This window comes from Equus przewalskii, chromosome 3 (genome assembly GCF_037783145.1).
Source record: "Equus przewalskii isolate Varuska chromosome 3, EquPr2, whole genome shotgun sequence".
NCBI lineage: Eukaryota > Metazoa > Chordata > Mammalia > Perissodactyla > Equidae > Equus > Equus przewalskii.
Window position 1 is genome coordinate 20,474,127 of NC_091833.1, and position 17,810 is coordinate 20,491,936.

A 17,810-nucleotide genomic window follows, 5' to 3' on the forward strand; every position below is an offset into this window, starting at 1 on the left:
TAAAAAGAGAGGTGACTCATTGGGCCATGAAAGTCTACCTGGAATTGGTTCAGAAGACATGTAAGTAACTCTGCTCTACAATGCCACACCCAAACTGTCTGCCATCAGTTAAACTCAAGTTTGATATTCGAGGTTCTCACCAATGCGGCTCTCTTCCAAAATTATCTTTTTATAAACTTCTTCAGGAACCCTCTACTCTAGGCACTGTTCCTATTCACTGTCTCTTCCCATTTTCTCAAGGTCAAACCCTTGCTCTTCTAAATAGCAAGCTATTTTAGCTTAAGGAACACTAGTCTACCAAACTCCAATCTCCGGTCCCATTTCCCATCATTTCATTTCTGCTACCACCATCATCTTATCAGCCTTATTTTTCCAAGTAGGTTTTATTCTCTAACACACGTATACCTAAGATACTCAGGAACTTGAATTGTATCAGGCTTATGGTGAAAGGAATTTGCCTCAGCGATTGTGAATTCTCTGCAAGGGTTGAAGTGGTCTTGTCCTGGGGTATAGGTAAAGCCTGAGATCAGGAAGTGTGCAGAGCAGAGCACAGTATACTGAAGAATGTATTCTTTTCAACATTTGCAGACATAAATGGATTTCATTTCTGAAAAGAAAAAATAGGGAGGAGAGGCCCTAGATTCAGCGGAGAGGAAGGTTCTGGCCTGGAATAAAAACTGCATGACACAACCCATGAGGTCAATGAGCACCCTGGAGTTAGTTTAGTATTTGGAATACCATTGGTCTACCTTTATTTTGGGGGCTCCCTGGAATTCTAGAACTCATAGGCCTTTCCTGGCAAGCAGGATTCCCCAATGCAGAAAAAGAGTGGTGGAGTATTGCTATCAAGTGACAGTTGAGGTCCTCAGCTAAGCTTTTGGATAATCAGATGGCATTCATTTGATACGCATTTATGGCCCAACTACTATGTGCCAGGCACCATGTTCAGTACTGGGGGGCACAATGGTGAATGAGAGAGAGGCAGTCCCTGCTCTCACGGAGGACACAGTCTTAGACAAGTGACGGACCTTTAGAGAACTGTATAATAAGTTCTAGCTCTGGGCACTGTGAGAGCATGCAGGAAGGGGCTTACCCCAGACTTGGTCAGTTAGAGAAGGAGCAGAGAGCTGTGGAAGAAGACGTGAATGGGTCGGCCTGAGGGGTGTGTGTGTTTGTGTGCCCGCCCGCATGGGTGCACACATGCCTATATGTATGCATGCAGGTGCTTGTGTGATGGGGTAGGGCAGTGCACAGGGACACCCCTGTGGGCAGAGGGAGTAGTTTGTATGAAAATAAGAGGTGAGAGAAAGCATGTTGGGTTTGAGACTCTGAAATATGTTGAGTGTGGTTGGCTTTCTGAGGAGGGAAGAAAGAGAAATGAGGTTGGAGAGCAACCAGAAGTCTGGATGCTATAGGCCTTGTCAGCCACGTCAAGGGGCAGAACTGGAAGAAAAGCCTAAACTCAATCACGAAATAGAACGACATTTTCATCTAAAAAATTTTTTTCTTAAAAGAAATTTTGTAAATGCTAGTTTTTTTCCCCCACTATCAAGTTTCTCTCCAAAGAGACTTGAAGCCTGGATGGTACCTAACAGTTGCGTATTCCTCATTTAAAACTAGCCAGGAATGGGGTTGGTGGGGAGGCTGCATAGAGAAACGTGGGGCTCATTGCTTGCTTGTCTATTGAATGGGGTTGAACGTTACAGAACAAAAAGGAGCCAGCATCTTGGGCCCCACCTCTCCACTCAGCCTCATTCCCTAGATCGCCGTTGGTCTCATCTGCAGTGACATTGTGCAAGCAATTTGTCATTTCCTCTTACTCATTTTTAAACCCCTGTTTGACTTTGCTATGACCTGATCTATTTTTAGTCTTTCTCATGTTTTTGTTAATTTCCCAAATGCGCACAACTAGCCATTAGTTCTTTCTTTACCCTTTGGAGGACAAAATTGGCGGGATCCTTTTGTAGCTGTGTCTCAGAGGAGACTTCAAACCTTATAAAAATTCCATTTTTTTTTCCTTATGGGAAATGCTGTCTGGTTTTAAAGGCATGTATGTGGCTGTATCTTTCCAGTTATCCAAGCAGAAGGTTCCTATTCCTGTCCATGTTTTAACATTGTACATTTTTATGAAATGTAAAATAAAAATAAAGTGCCAACACAATGCATAAAATGTTCCTGTGTCACTGGAGGAATATAAATGAAAGACACTGTATTTCTAGAGAGGCCTTTTTCATCGAAGGCATTCCTCTGGCAGAACAAACAGATGCTGAAACAAGGGAAATTGGAAGTTGATTGCTTTAAAGGAGAGTGCTTTGGGAAGTATGGTCCTCCACAGTGTAGCTTTGGGAACACAGTTTTAGCTGTCCCCTCTGATGCCAGGCCTCGCATCTAGGGCATTTTGGCCCCAAGCTGACCATTCCCCATTGACTCACCCATGTCACACAAAGGGTGAGCTCATCCAAGTGTCATCTGATATTCCAGTGGCCCATCTGGTCACCAGGCACCTACCTCCTGGGGACATGGAATTAGGCTGTGTCAAGGGAATGCCCAGGGAGAAAGTCTCCAAACCTTTTCTGCATGAGTTTGGGGTTTAGTGCATTATGATTGGAGTTTTTCAGACTGGTATCTGAATCGTTAAGACATTAAGGGCAGCCACAACTTTAGACTCTTTGGGAGTGAGATGGAAGACAAAACCCAACTATGACCAGGAGGTGATGTTATCTGGCCCATTGGAACACAGGGAGGACACTCCTTGGAAAGAGCGTTTTCTCCAACACATTGGTTCCGAAGCCTCTCTCATCACCCGGGGCCTGGGCCTGTATTTGCCCAGGACATCTGCACCTTTCTTACCTGCAGACCCTGGACTCTGGAGCAGAAAAGGAGCTCTTCACCCTGACCCATATTCTACCCCCTTGCAAACTTGACATTCTTGCAATCAAGCCCCAGGCACTGTCTAGTGGGGAATTTCAGACTGTTTTCTTATTACTAAATGGAGAGGTATTAACAACACAATGCAGAAATTAAAAAAAAAAAAATAAAGGCGGAGGGTGAGGAGTTGGGGGGAGTGGGGGAGAAGAGAAAAGACAGCCGCCTGCTCTTTTCTTCTTGGTATTATTATTTGTGACAAAGCCCTCGGTCCATTTTTCTTCATAATTTGCAGGACTCCTAATGGGAACAGCACCTCCCAATTACCATGGCTGCCAAAGGCTAATTTGGTTACCCTCCGGATCCACAATAGCGAAACTGTGTTGAGCGTTTGTCGATATTTGCATACTATACATACCAGGAATGTAAACCAGCTGCCTGGCCCCTCGCCCACTATCATGGCAATTATGGGTCATTAGCTGCCCCCCTCCTTCTCCCTTTTTCTTGTTCTCGTCTTCCAAGGTCTGGTAGGCAGTGGTAGGCAGCTGACGGATTTGCAGAGACAAGAAATAAGAGAGCTGAGCTGCGTGGCCTATTTGTTAAGAGTCCGAGGCTGACGGACTGCCACTTGAATTGTGCTAACACAGCCCTGTGCTTTTATTCATGAGTGCCTCCTCCTTTTCTTCCACCCCTCCTGTCTCCGACCTGTCTTCCCCCTCTCTTTAGGGGGTCAGTGCGGGCCCCGCACGTGTCTATGTGTGCACATTTGTCCCGGCAGCCCAGCGTGGACCTCTGGGCAAGGCATGTGCCGGCACTTGGCACTGGGGACGCACGCCAAGGGATGAGGACTTAGACATGCAAGCCTAGCCCAGAGCACCCAAGCTGGTCCACATTAGAAGGAGGGGGTGCTTCACTTTTAAGTTTTCTCATTGAATCTTAGCCCCATGTTGAGGGGAAGGGGGGATGCAAAGAATCAGAAAGAGGCTTAACCATGACACGCCCTCTCCTTTGGAACAGTTCGTTGTGTCTTGTGGTAGTTAATGGGAAGTTATGGTTTCGAATATAATTTTTTCCCCCTTCAAGCTGCTAATTTTATTGACAATATGGATAGATTGAAAGACCCAAAGCTTTTGTGTTGTTTTGTTAAAGCAAATAAGTGAGGCACAAATGTAAATTACATCTCCAGGTTCGCATTAGAGGTTTGCAAATAATACTGAGCTAATGGTTATTGCAAAGGAAAATAGCACTGGGATCAATATTCTATACAGTGGAAGGCGATACCTCTCTCTCTTTTAATCACCTCATTGCAGAAATGGCATTGAAATTTGAAATCTCATTTTCTCCATTTGTACAAATTGAACATAAATCACTATGAGTGAGGGGAGGTGGCAGGCCCCTTCACTCTTTGCGGGATTGCATTACTAATTAGTGTTGGGCTAAAGCAGTGTACAGCCTGGGAGAGGCTTTGCTAGACCTCTGGCCAAAGGCAGAATGCTCTGGAAAGCCTGGACCTGTCGGGGGAGGGGCTTTGCCCATCTAGCGGGGAGTGGATGAGGCCGGGGTCAGCCCGGCAAGAGGATGGAAACAAAGGGCAGAAGGCATTCAGACCTTCACTGGCTTATATCATTTTCTGCGCCGGGATGGCAGCTCCCGACCAATCCCCTTAGATGTCAGGGGGTCAGAATGTATAGGACATCACTGTTCCCAGTAAGAAGCAAGTGAGATGTCAGCTCCCAAGCTTTGCCTTTGTCGGTGACTGTAGGAGTAGAGATGAGGGTACCAGAGGATGGGAAAGCCCTGCTCAACATGGGCCCCACCTCGTTACCTCCCCAAGCACCTCCTGTGTACGAACACCAGTCCCCACTTCCTTCTCTCTGCCCTGCCCTTCCTTCTTTCCTTCACTTTATCCACTTGTCCTGTGTGGCTGTCACAGCTCTTAGCTGAGTGACAGATATTTTCTACCAAGGATATTCAGAGATATCAAAGGGGCTCTGGTATTGTACTCACTTCAGCTACATTTTCTCCATATCATTTAAAACGTCCTTCACTTATTGGCTATGGGGTTGTCATGGGAAAGAACTCAAGCCCTCTTTCTCCCTCCCTGGGCTGTAATATCCCATGGCCATGTATTTCTGGACTGGGTAGGTATGGGGAGAGAATGCCTTATATCAAAGGTGACAAACGGTGGGTGAGAAAGTTGGTATCCAAAAATTGGTAGGGGGAGAGAGTAGGGCAGGGGAGCAAGGTGTCAACTCAGCTTGCAGAACTGCTGGATTTAGGGCTTTGTTCTTTTTTTCTTTTTTTTAAAGATTGGCCCTGAGCTAACATCTGTTGCCAATCTTTTTTTTCTTTCTTCTCCCCAAAGCTGCCCCCCTACTCCAGCCCAGTACATAGTTGTGTGTTCTAGTTGTGGGTCCTTCTGGCTCTGCTCTGTGGGTCTCTGCCTCAGCATGGCTTGATGAGCAATGCTGGGTCCACGCCCAGAATCTGAACCGGCAAAACCCTGGGCTGCCAAAGTGTAGTGTGCTAACTTAACCACTTGGCCTAAGCAAGAGTTGTGTAGACAGAGCCCTTGACTCGTCTTTGCAGCTGGCCACTTATCCTCTTGCTTAGAGTAAATAATGTTCTTCTGGGTGATTAATGGAGGATGTTTAGTTCATTAAACTTGACACCCCGAGGGCAGGATGGACTGGTAAAATATTTATATATTTATATGCAAGGCTGTTCCCATAAGGGCCAGTGTCTGCAGATTTAGCACAAAATGGGACAAGCTACTGTCCATCAAGGTGGGGCCATTGACAATGGCCATTGACACCAGTATCCTCTGATGCAGCCATTGGGTCACCATTAGAAGGAAGAAAGACACCCATTCATTCCCAGCCAGGAAGGCCATTAAGAAGACCACAGTGGGTCCTACCATGGCCAAGCACAATCTCAAAGACAGCCAAGGCACCTGCCACATTCCAGGCACACTTCTGCCCTCTTCTGCCTGCCTCTCCTCTGTGCCTGGGGAGAAAGGCAGAGGGATTCCCGTAGATTTATCAACACTCCAAGAATTTTCCATCCTTTCCCTCATCCCTATCAGTGGCAGGAGGAGTTAAAAATAGGGAAGGTTAGGGGGAAAAGTGGAAACAAGCTTCATTACCTAAGGTCCCTCTCATCCATTTCAATAGATGAAAGCAGAGAAAATACAGCAAACCCCATCCAAACAGTAAGCAGGTGGTGGCTGCTAATAGAGAAGAAATAAAAACCTTTTAGAAATCAGAGCTGACTACAAAAAACACTGACAAAGTGGAATGAGAGTTCTGAACAATCAGTTCAAAGAAAAGGTGTTTGAAATAAACCCTTAAAAACATTTCAAATACTGAAGGAAAAAAAAAAAGCTGCTTTAGGTATTTGAAGCCAGGATGACTTAATCTGGAGAGAGGACTTTTTGGATTCTACTTGGGAAAAAAGAACGGATGGGTCCTTGGCAGTACTGAGGGTCAGAGGACAGACCCCCACAGGTGCTCATGGGCTGCGTTGCCTTGATTGCCAATCACAGGTCGATCAACAGCTCCTGGCTCGACCTGGGGCTTTTAACCTCCCTGTGCCTCCATTTGCCCAGCTATAAACTGGGGTTACTAATAGGCGTGTCCTCTCACCTCCAGGTCCCTGAGGAGGTATAAGAGGATAATGGACCTGATCCTATTGATGGAGAATGAGTAACGGCCATTTTATGACCTCCACCTTTAGAGGCCAAGCAGGTAATCTCCCAGAGGCATTTTGGGGCCCTTTCCCTTTTTGGTGAGTTTCCATATTCATTCATTTCACATGAGGTGTGCCTCCTATGTACCAGGTATGGCGGTACGTGCTGACACAATGAGGAAAGCACACCCACTCCTCCCTCAGGTTATGACTGGTTGAAGCAGGCAGGTAAGGCAACAAGTGACTATAAAAGAGTGTGAGGGAGCAAGCATGGGATGCCTTGGGAGCGCAGCCTGGAGAGGCTTCCTGAAGGAGGTGAAGACTAAGCTGGCTTCTAGCAGAAGGGCAGAAGTGGCTGAGTGTCAAGGCTGCGAAAGGCATCTCAGCCAAGGGAATAGCGTGTGTGAAGGATGAAAGGAATGAGTTTGGAGAATGTCGACAGGACTCTTAATGGCAAGGGATTTGGAGCATAAAGGCACAGTGGAGACAGGAGCCTGGAGTAGGAAGCAGAAACTCCCAACAGGTGCTGGGGTAAGTCAGGAATTGCATTCAGCAGCAGGTCTGGAGGTTGGCAGTTTATAATTACAGAGGCTCCCCAGTCGTCAACCAACCCAGGATCCTTTTATTTTTCTGAGCTGCTGTCCTTAGGAGGAGGCTCCCATCTTCAAGTTTGCCTCACTAGTAAGGCAGAAGGTTGTACAGACATGATGTAGGCACTGAGCAGGCCCTAGCACAGTCTTTTCCAACATATAAGGGAGTACGTGCGGATTTATCTCAGGTTTGGTCTGTGACCATTATCTTGATGAGATTTGCATTCGTCTTGCATCCACACCCTATCAGATATTTTCACCTCACTTCTCTGTTTTATGAAAGGGCTAGGAGTCCTAAGGCACGGGTGGGTGCACAGAAAAACACTTAGCAGAGAAAAAGCCAAGAAATTTAGAGATTTGCTGCAGTGAAAATAAAACCTAAGAATCCTAAAACATAGGATGACATCGCATCCCAATTTGCCCAAGGGAGACCTGGTGTATGCCTATTGTCTTAGCATTCTGTCCAGTTTAGCATTTGTCCCAGGTTTCACTTTTGTTATTATTTTTTAACAAAGGGTCATTATTAATTGTTGCATTAAAATAAGCCAGGAGGGGCCGGTGGACATCCACTTTGTTCTGCCGGCTCCTGCCAAGGTCTCATCCAGCTGTGTGTGAGATGCAGGTTCAGTGAACACAGCTCTTGTTTTAACTTGCAGTTAAGGCTGGAAGGCGACCAAGGGATGACCCATCTCTCTTTCCCCAGTTTGTTCCAGACCTAGGTAATTGACCCCCTTTTCTCAAGGGCAGCATGCAGAGTGCTTGCTGATGATGCGAAGTGTGCTCAGCTGTGAGCACTGGGGTTCAGCTACTCCCCTGGGTCTCAGGTGGTGGTGAGAAGTGGCTGCTGCTGCCCCTACGGGCTGCCTGTGCCTCGGCCAGCGCCGGGGCTCTGGGGGAGCAGCAGGCCACTGACGCTTGTTGGCAGGGTCTGTGTGAATTGTGGAAAACAATAGGGTAGGTGTCTAGGAAAATATTAGTTCCATGCCGGAAACAGAGTCTGAGCAGCCCTTGCCATAGAACACAGAACTCTTGCAATATCAGTTTTGTCATTTATTATAATTTAAATCCACAACTTCTTTATTGTGTTATTTGGTAACATTTTTGTTTCGAAATAAACCCTTCTGGTAGCCGTGAGCTCAAAAACAAAAGAGCATGTTTAATGCAAAATTAATTACTGAGTTTGTGTTTCTTACAAAAGCTGATGAACATGTATCTTACACAAAACAGTTATCAACATTTACCATCCATGGTGGCAAAGGACCACAAAATTGGCTGACAAACATCAGCATCTAATTCTAAAAACTGGTAGTTGTTTTAAGACTCTCCTGTAGATGATGAGTTCACACATGAGTCTGCAGACGGTGGATTTACAGATTCCTCTGCAAAGCAGGATTTTTCATTTATATCGGATGACTGGGTCCTGGGTTGTTTTCAAAATTTCACTCAATTTTTTTTTTGTTCGAAGTCTTTTTATGCATGTGCAAAGCATGAAGTGTTTGCAGTTAATGTGTTGGCACTTTAAGCAGAAGAAAAACTGCAAATAGTTTAAGGCTATCACTTTCCTTAGTGCTATTAGATGCTTCAGAAAGAAAATCAGTTAATTCTAATAATTGGTTCAAATATTCACTTCCAATTGAGGAAATCAAAATGTAGCTTCTGGAAGTTCATTCTGAAGAAGGTGAAACATCTGATCTTATTGTTAATACTAGTGTAAAATTCATTTTTTAATGGCATTTTTAGTTTAATATTGAAGATAAAATGCTTAGTTTTTTGCAGTGATATGCAAATTTTGTAGTGACATTCAAATTTTGGTAAAGCGCAGCTTCATGGTAAAAGCAATATTATTAAAAAATTAAGAAACTTTTGGGGCAGAAATAGGTTTGGGATTTGTTTTGGTCTTCATATAATTCATACTTTGCTCCCACTAAGCTGCAATGTTAGATCAACTAAAATAAAAGTTGTAGTGGTTTAAATTTACAAATATTTTTGTATATCTTGTTAGAGTAATTGAACCACAAAATTTTTCTAAGGAAGCTGATGTTGAATATAAAAAAATACTTTCCTGTGGCAGCATACACTTTCTCTTCACTGCCCACTATCAATAGGGTTTTTAAAGATTTTGCACCTTTGAAGAACTACTTTGTAAATCAACATACATGTTTTGCCATAGTATTGAACTCCTTTTGTAAACAAATTTGTAAATTTTGGTTGCATTTTATTCAACATCAGTTGGATAACTTTAATCAAAGTCTCCAAAAATAAAGAATAAAGTATTAAAAAAAATTCATTTTAAAGCTTTTAACCAATTGCAATTGTTGAAAACAATGCTTGCAAACAGGAAGACAATGAAATTTATCCCTAGAACAGAAAGAAAAGAAAAATGAACAAATTAAATGTTGACAGCTCAAAAATTATAGAAGATTCATTTTCAATAATTGCTCTTCAGAATATCTTGATCTATTGGAAGACTCTTGATGGTGTTTCCATTTTTAATTACATAAAGTTAGGTTCTTGCCAGATGGAATGAAACTGAAAGGTTATGATTTGGAATTACAGACAACTTATTTGAAGAGTTTTTTCTTGAAAAAAATATCTGTGAGAGATAAGTACTTGGGAGGTAAAATGATAATATCTGAGAAGTTATTTGGGCTAAAATATTTACACATTTAACATGAAAAATAGAGAATTCTAATACTCTCTAGTAGAATTTGCTCTGAACTTACAAGTCTTCTTAGGAACTTTGGAGAAACTATTTTTCTCAATTAAAAATAATATTATAATCTACAGGGAAGATTCAATTGAGGGTGTCAACAGTTTCAAATTTATTAACAATAAAATGCAACTTTAGTACTTTTCAGTATGTAATACCTCAAAAAGCTTTAAAAATGCAGCTTTGAGGAAGATTATACGCAATTTTATGAAACAAAAAGATTAAAAAATAAATCTATCTTAAAAAAACATTCTTTAGGAAAATACCAGACATAATAATATTAGGAATAAGTATGACTAAAAAAAACCATTAAAATATATGAATATATGCCAAGCACCATTATTCTGCTAATGGTATTATTTAATATTCGGATAATACGTTGAACAAAATAAATTATTTTTATTTTGCTTTAATGAACACAAATATGTGTTATATTTATTTCATTTTTGTTATACTAATTTCATTTTTGGAAATAGATTTTAAATAAAACTACTTTATAATTCTGCCAATATAAATGAAATCAATGTACTGGTCAATAAGTTAATATTTTAAATTACAAAATTTTGATTGTTCCTAGCATTCCCTTTTACTCCCAAAAATGTCCTTGTTTGGTTGATAAATTATGTGGCTTCCCCAAAAATAGGAATAAAGACTGAAGTAATAGCAAGAAGAGAGAGAAAATGGAGTGAAGAGTCAGAGCAGAGGAAGGCACAGGAAGGAAAACTGGGGAAGCTCAGGGAGAGGAGGGAAGGGAGACTGGAAGGGGCATGGGGAGTACCAAGGGGGCTGGGACAGCATCCTGCTCCAGAGGAAATCCCTCCTAGGGACCCTGGCAAATGCCAGGAGAATCTCAAGTGTCAGGCAGATTTTGCCAACTGCTGTTGGTTTCCTATACGTCTCCTAGCTTATTTTTGCCCTCCCCCCAATTAAATGGAAGCGACCCCATACACAAGTCAACCACTTTGGCTATTGTTGTAGAAACAGTTCCTCCCAAAGGTGGCCTAGAGAGCTGAGTACCTCACGGTGGTATACCCTGGTGAGGGTGGGTAACAGGGAAGAAGTGGTAGTGAATCCCTGAAAATGGCCCCATGACTTCATAATATAGGGTTCCTCTGGTGGGAAGAATCCATCCCCCTTTCTGTGACACTGTGAGACACTGTGCTACCAATTGTTGATTCTTTCATTCTCTGGTTCATCTGGTACTCAGTCACTCAATCATTCATTCATTAACTCAATCAACCAACAAACATTTGTTGAGTACTTACTATGTGCCAAGTGCTTTGTTAGGCACTGGTGAGGCACAAAATGGAATAAGGCAAATCTTAAAAGTGTGCATAGTTCCCAGTTCCAGAAATGGCAAGGAAGCTGCCAGCTGGAGTGGAGGCACGTAGCAGGTGTGTAGGGGACCCAGAAGGACATCTGCTTAGAGGGGGCCATCACGGGGGATTGATGCCAGGTTTTCCAATTGAAATTAGCTTTCCTCTCCCCCTCCTCCACCTCCCCTGGGAATGCTGTCTCACCTGGTGGGGCTTTTATGTCAGAATTCAAGCCACTGCTCTTTGCTCTTGATATTTTTAATAGTAAAAGAAGAGCAGTAATGCAGATCCCTAAAAATGATTCTCTTTGCTCCTTTGGTGTGGTTTCCAACTGTTGTTTCATTCCTGTCTGGTGTCAGACTGTGTCCTGGAAAAACTTTTAGGACCCAGTAGCTGTTTCCCATTCCAGGCTCCTCGTGTGTTGTTTCTGGGCACAGAAACAAATCCAATTCAAGCAAATAATGCTGTCATCGGGATCTTGTGCAGGCGTTGGAGGGGCGCAAGACTGGCCAATGGAGTGCTATGTTTAAAATATCTTGAGATCTTCAGAAACATTTGTTTTTATTCAGAAGTGTTCATTTGATGTTTCCCTGACCCACGCAGTTTCCCTATGGGCTTAAGCTCCCATTTGTTTAAGAAACAGATGGGAAAACTAGTTCAATTTGTGTTTGTTTTAGCGTTTAAGACAGCTTACCATGAGTTGGTAGAGTTTGGACATTGCAGATAGTGACACATTATATTTAGCAGGTGTGCAAGGGAACAGAATCATGTGACCAATTTAGAGAGGCGGAAGCACGGACCTGCCCAATTCTACAGAATAAATCAACGGTGGCACTGGAAGGTGCCCTGCGATTCTTCCGTGGACTCATTTAACTTGAGTGGGATGATCCAAAGTAGGCACGAGAATCTCAAATGTCAGGCAGATTTTGCCAGCTGCTGTTGGTTTCCTATATATCTGCTCTTATTTTTGCCCTCCCCTCTCTATTCAAATGGAAGTGACCCCATACACAAGTCAGCCAATGTAGGCTATTATTATCTGATACAGTTCTTCCCAAGCATACCAGAGAGCTGAGAAGTGCCCCAACCCGCAGGGATGGGCCCTGTCATACTCAGGGTCCTGGCAGGGAAAAGACTGCACAGTCAACATGTTAATTTAATGAAGAGAGTTTAATAATGGAACTGTTTATAGGGGTGAAAGGGTAAAGGGAGCTGACAAGGGATGATGAAGCACCTCGGAGGACTGAAGTGGCAAAAGGAGGAACAGGGAACTGGTCCCTGGTGAGACCTGTGGCTGTGAGAGAGCTGTGGCTGTAGGTAGAGGGATGTGCCAAAACCGTGGTGAGGCAGGGAGGGGGCTGGAGTAACCAATATCCTGATCTCTGACCTCCTTCTGGGTCTGCTCCTTGGTCAAACCCAACTGGAAGCTGTAGGACCAGCAAATCCAGGTGATGCAGTGTGTGAAGGTCAGTCTCCTAGGACACAGAGCCACGTGGGTCTGGAGGGGCAAATAGAATAACCAGCACAGCCCATACTTTTGGAACACCCTCCTGACTCAGGCAGTTATGACCTGTCCAAACTCAATATGCTGTTTCTCCCACCGGTGGCAGAAGTAGGAAACGTGCCCTTTCAATGTGATGGAGCCTCTAGCAGCAAACTAGAAGTTTTGTGGCTCTATCAGAATCCACAGTGTAGACAACAGCCTACAAACAACTTAAGTGTGACTTCACCTTGTGCCACCACAGGCAAGATAATCCAAGAGCTACTTTTTTTTGAGTCTTTAGGTTTGCCATTTTTTAGAGATTTGAAAAATAGAATCCTGAACTTAGAATCAGAAAACCTGGGCTCCTGTTCCGGTTGACTGCAGTAATCCTCTTTGAGTGTTTTCTCATCTATGAAATGAGGAAATTGGGTTAAAAGCTGGTTTAAAACTCCTTTGGCTGTAACATTCAGTAGGTCTTTAAATCAAAACCAAAAGACTACTAGGAGGAATGATATGTTTATCCAGGAGAATGTCTGAACCATCCTCCGACATGAGTATATGAAGAGGCAAGAGGAGGTTCTGAAATGCTCAGGCCACCAGGCCAGTTGGGCGTCACACTGTCAGAATCGGAAGGTGGGCAGGTGACTTATCACCATGAAGTGGGCTGGCTCACTTGCTTAAAATATTAGATGCTCTCAGATGTCTCCACTTGCTTCAGGGTCTTTCCTAGACTAAGATTAGCCATACAGACTCAGGCAGCTTCTTAACTCTGCCCTTCTCCACCATGGGAAGAGAGACATTTGAGGCTCCCTTATGTGAGCTCCTCTTAAGGCAGATTGCTCATAAAATGCCTTTTCTATAGTTGCCTTTAAGTAGTCCCCAGGGGTATCAGAACCTATAAAGGGTCCTCTAAGATCTCCTTTTACCACTATCACCCAAGTCAATTGGACCCATAGTATATGGTAAAGCTGAGGACAAATGAGGTTTAGAAAGATAGAGTCATGAAGTGGAGGTCTCTCTTGCCCATGTGTAACAAATACAGGGTGTGACTAGCCTACCTTGGCCCATCTCTTCACCTGGGATTTGGACTTGCAGGTTGGCCAGTGGTCAAAATCAGCTCTCAGAAAGATGCACCTGTGCCACACTTGCCACTTTGCGAGAGCAGCTCCCAAAGCAGCACTGGTTACACACCGTAAGAGCAATCAAGATTCCGACATGGCACAGTTAATTGTTGACTATGATAACATATCTTGTTATCAGTTTTTCTTTAATGAATTCCTTAATAGATGTCATTAGACATTAAGTGCTACATTACTTCCTCTAAGAAGAAATATTTAAGGAAACTACACACAGAAAGTTTCTCCATCCTGAATCAGCCCTGAATACCACGCTTAGCAATCACCAGCGACTCTGTGGAACCATGTTCTTCTTAATGACATGCTCACGTGAGCTTCTTTGTCTTCCGAGAATATGTCTTTGAGGATGGAACTTGAAGCTACAAGTAGATGTTTGTCCAAAAAAGGGAGCAAAAGACTTTGAGTTCTAAGAAATTCACTGGGTCCCACGGGAAACACGTAGCCATGACGAGAAATAGGTAAACAATCTCAGTTTGTCAACACCCTGTGTAGGGAATTAAACTCACAACTTCCACGTTAATGACACTTTCGCATCTAAGTTCCCGTGTGCCGCACTGAAAACGCATCCATTGAAGGTGGAGTTTCACTCCACAGAGCTGTCTTATTAAGTGAATGTGTGTGAGGTGGTACCTGTCAAAACAAGATTCTGGAAGCTCATTTAGAACTATAATTTGGGGTGGGGGGAGCAGAGGGGATTGTATCATGTAGTACTATCACGGTTTTCTTAATGTCATTATTGCTATTAGTAATTGGTTACTCATTAGTGCTAAGCATTAATTGTTAATATTAATAATAGCTGTGTCAAGAACCAGCAGCTGCTCTCTGCTGTGTCCAACATGGGCAATTCTAGATCGTCAGCTTAATGGACAACATGCTAAATGTGAAGTCAGTTGTAGACCAAGCAGCAAGGGGCAAGAAGCAAGGAGCAGGCCTGGAGTCCTGTTGGGGAGGGTCTCATTACAGGGGCAGGCCTTTTCTGGCCTGCAGACAGCTTTGCATAAGTAGACAATGCATCACAGCCCCCAGGAAGATAGCAAAAGTGCATATTATCTGTGGGAGAAATGGAAGAGTCAAACTTGCTACTCAAAGTCAAGTGTGCCCCAGTGATAGGAAGCATTGGCATCACCTGGAAACTTATGAAAGTACAGAGTCTCAGACCCCATCCTGAACCTCATGAATAAGAATGTGCATTTTTACATAATCCCAAGGTGATGGATATGCACATTAAAGTTTGAGGACCACTGCACTAGATTCTAGTGATTCTCCAACTCTGTGGTACAATAGAATCCTTTTGGGAGGTTTGAAAAAACCCAACACCCGGGCTCTACCCCAGACGAACAAAATCAGAATCTTGGAGGCTGGGACTAGGCAATAGCATGTTTTCAAAAGCCCCAGGGGATTTTAATGGGCAGTCAACTTTGAGAACTTCTCATCAAGAAGACTGTGACACTAGATTAACTTAAAATCCTTCAAGAACTTGGAGAACTCCTATTCTAATCCCTGGAATAAATCTGAGACTGCTGTATGCATACAGGTGATCTACACCAACCTGGATGCCTCCCTTTGACAACCCTGCCCCTCCCCTCCATGCGTGGCCATCCTCCTTCTAGAGCCCCCAACCACTCAAGGATCATTGGTGAGCCTTTCTTGGTCAACATTCTCCTGATGCCTCTCTACAGTCCAGTCCTGGCTTTTGTTGATTCTTTTCCCTCCAGATGAGACCATCTGTTTAAGAATCCTCTGCTTTCAAGCAGCCTCTGTGCTTTTCAAGGTTTCAGTTATCTGCTGGAGTAGAGGGGCTGTGGGAGGGTGAGATTGGGGAGCCTTTCTCTGCACCCTCAAGTACTTCAACAGCAGCCTCTAAAGATGAGGACCTCACCAGTCTTCTGCCTTGAGGGAAGGCTCCCATTCTTATCTCTAACATGATGATGCTCATACCTACCTTACACTTTGTGTATTAAATTCCAAAGCACTTATCATAACTTCTTATTTCCTTCTCCTCACTATGTGATCCGGCCAGAAAGGAGACCATTATCATGAGGTCAATGGATAAAGTCAGAGCTGTCCCCATGGGAAGGATGAGTAAGTCAAGAACTGTGGATTTGTGATTGGGGCATTCTAGATAAACAGTCTCCTCACATTTGAGAGACACTGTTAGTTGTCCCTCCAAATCCTTTCTCCCTTCTTTCATAGCAAGATAATTTCTCTGTTGGGCACATTGCTACTGAGAATAAGGACTACATTTCCCTGTCTCCCTTGCAGCCAAATGTGAACATGTGACTAAGCTTGCATGTCGATTTCCAGGAAGCTTCCTTAAGAAGAAGCTTGTGCATGCCATTGTGCCTCTTCTTTGTTCCTTCCACCATCTTACTGCTTGGAATATAGATGCAGCCATCTTGGACCACGAAGAGGGGGACCATCACTTAGGGATGTTGGAGCAGTGAGCTGGAAAGGACTGGAGTTCTTGAGATGTTTGAGGTACAGAGTCCTGGGCAGGTTCCATTTGGACTTTGTTTATGTGAGCATGAAATGAACTTCTATCTTGTTTGAGTCACGATTGTTTTGGCCTGTCTGACACTTGCAACTGAACCTAATCCCAACTGATGTACCACCTAAAGTTTCTTCTCCACTGACCAAATTCCGCTTCTGAAGATTTCTTTCTTTGAATGTTAAAACTTGTATTACTCATCAGGAGAGATTGGATAAAATGCAGATTCTACAGGACGGGCTCATAGCTTTTATCTTTATGAGTAGCATTCTTAGCAGGTTGTTCAGCCCTGGGAAAAGTGTGTGGACAGCACTGGGGGTACTGAAAGGCAAGAGGGGAGAGCTGAAGAAAATTTACCCTTTCATCCTGCCAACTATTCTTTTGGGACAACTTGTCTTGGGACCGTAAGAACATGGGTTGATTATCTTAGACACTGTTACCTAATTTTTTTTTCCAATTTTTTATTATGAAAATTTACAAAGACATAGAAAAGCTGGAGAAATTTTTACCATGAACAACCATACACCTACCATCTACATTCAGCTATTAACACTGGAACACACTTGCTTTATCACAATCTGTCCGTCTTTTGTCCCTCTGCCCATCCATCAATCCACCCTTTTTTTTGAAATTGTATTTCCAAGTAAGTTGTCGGCATTAGTACACTTCCTCTTGAATATTTCCCTGCTACCTAATTCTGTTCATTTTTACAACTTCGTCTCTGTTTCTGTTCCAGGCCATTTCCCTTCAAGGAAGGAGAACAGGGGGTCCAGGGCCAAGAATTATGACTAGAGATCTGGATAGAGTTTCTCTTGACTCTTCCAGCATCTAAAGTTACTGGGCAGTTAATGGAAGTAGCTGCCAAAGACAGACAGAGATGCTGTCCTTCTGGAGAGATCATGCCTCCTTGTTCTCTACTCTTAAATTTGCTCTAACGTTGCTCTCTAGATTTCCTTGAGCCCTACGGGTCTCTCCCTCCTTGCCCGACTCCTGCCATTTACTCCCATGGCTTACTGAGGTACCAAGATCATTCCCCTTAAGCCAGAATCTTCTCTATTCTTCTCTTCAGCTAGATCCTCCTCCATACACTCTGCAGTGAAGACTGCCTCCTTTTCTCCCATCCTTAGGGCATCTGCCCAAGTGTTCTGTACCTGTCAAGTCCTACCCATGTCACCCTAGAAAATCACTTCACTTCCCCTTCACTCAAACTTCATGTTTTGCTCTGTGCCTCCTTTCTTAATGTGTCCTGTGGTTGCAATTTAGGCTTCATCAAAACCTCAGTATCCTGAGCATCCTCCCTCCTGCTCTGTGGAAACCCCAGAATATCAGACCTCCTGGAGCTGGAGAGGGGATGAGGAATTCAAGATTAGGTCCCTGAATTTTCTAGTAACGAAACAGGCACCTAGTGGAGTGTGTTGGATAAAAGTTGCCGCTGGTTGGGGGCTGGCAATGTGCCAGGGATCATCTAAGCACCTACATGCACTTTACCCCTCCAGTAGCACTCTGAGGGAGGTACTTTTATTTTTCTTCCCTTTATG

At 43.6% G+C, this 17,810-nt stretch overlaps 1 protein-coding gene across 1 annotated transcript in view; it reads left to right on the forward strand.

The window, feature by feature from the left end:
- The window catches only part of ZFHX3 (zinc finger homeobox 3), a 1,295,574-nt gene that overhangs the window by 694,571 nt on the left and 583,193 nt on the right, over positions 1-17,810 (forward strand). The window contains exon 10 of the mRNA XM_070613798.1: positions 6,516-6,611. The gene's annotated coding sequence lies outside the window, so the exon portion shown is untranslated. The remainder of the gene's footprint in view (positions 1-6,515; positions 6,612-17,810) is intronic.